This window comes from Mandrillus leucophaeus, unplaced genomic scaffold, assembly GCF_000951045.1.
Source record: "Mandrillus leucophaeus isolate KB7577 unplaced genomic scaffold, Mleu.le_1.0 Scaffold1738, whole genome shotgun sequence".
Classification (NCBI taxonomy): Eukaryota; Metazoa; Chordata; class Mammalia; order Primates; family Cercopithecidae; genus Mandrillus; species Mandrillus leucophaeus.
The window spans coordinates 16,911-17,959 of NW_012101741.1; positions in this window are offsets into that span (position 1 = coordinate 16,911).

Below are 1,049 nucleotides of genomic sequence, written 5' to 3' on the forward strand. Positions count from 1 at the left end.
TTGTGTACTCAGTGCCCCATATACACAGTCAGACCTGGTGTTTCAGCAAAAGGAGGAACATGAACCCACTCCACACAGCCTCTGCCTTCAAATATCTTGCCATCTGGGCTGTAGAGACATATTCTCTCTTCAGTATGTTATTGCAGGCCAGCCTGCGGGCTCAGCCTTCACACAAAGATGAATGCACACTCAGTCCCTCCCCAGGAGGCAGGCAGGGATTAGATGTGTGGGAGAAACAGGGGCTCTGGGAACCTGGAGGCAGGAGAACCTCCAGGAATGGCCACAGGTTCTAGAACTACATGGTCTAGGTTTAAATCCTGATTCTGCCTCTGCTGAGAGACTTGGAAGTTTCTTAACTTCTCTAAGCCTCTGTTTCCTCAAAATGGAAATCATCACATATGATCAGTCAAGGGTGACCACTAAGCTTGATCTCAGTCCCTGGCTAAGTAGGCAGAGGCAGGCTCGTACCCCTACCCTAACAGTGGACTCACTGCTCTGTGGCCGGCGCCTGCAGTATGCTGGGCAGCTCAACGTGTGGACTCTGGAGCCAGACTGCCTGGGTTAAAGTCCTGCTGCTACCATTTTTGATTTGTAGGACCTTGGGCAGGTTAAGTGCCTCCATTTTCCCACCTGGAGAATGGGACAGAATTAGTACCTACCCAGTGGATAGTTTATTTTACTGTGCTTAGAACAGCACTTGGGACGTAGTTTATGAGTTCTTTTTTATTTTATTAATATTATTATTACAATATTATTATTTTAACCCCTTTCACTTCTTCCCTGCTATGTGGACTTTTAAAATGCAAGAACCATGCATGAGGAATTGTTTCCACTCTCATCCTCGGGTATTAGCAGAGTCCCTGGCACATAGTAAGTTGTCAGACAGTGTTAGTCCATTGATTGAAGGCATCCTGAAGTGGGTGGGTTTTAGGCTGCGCTGTGCAGGATGGATAGGATTTGGGAATGCAGAGGCATAGAGGAGGCATTTAAGGAAGAGACACCATCACAGGCATGTGTGCTTCTCGAGACAATCATTCAAGCACAGAGAA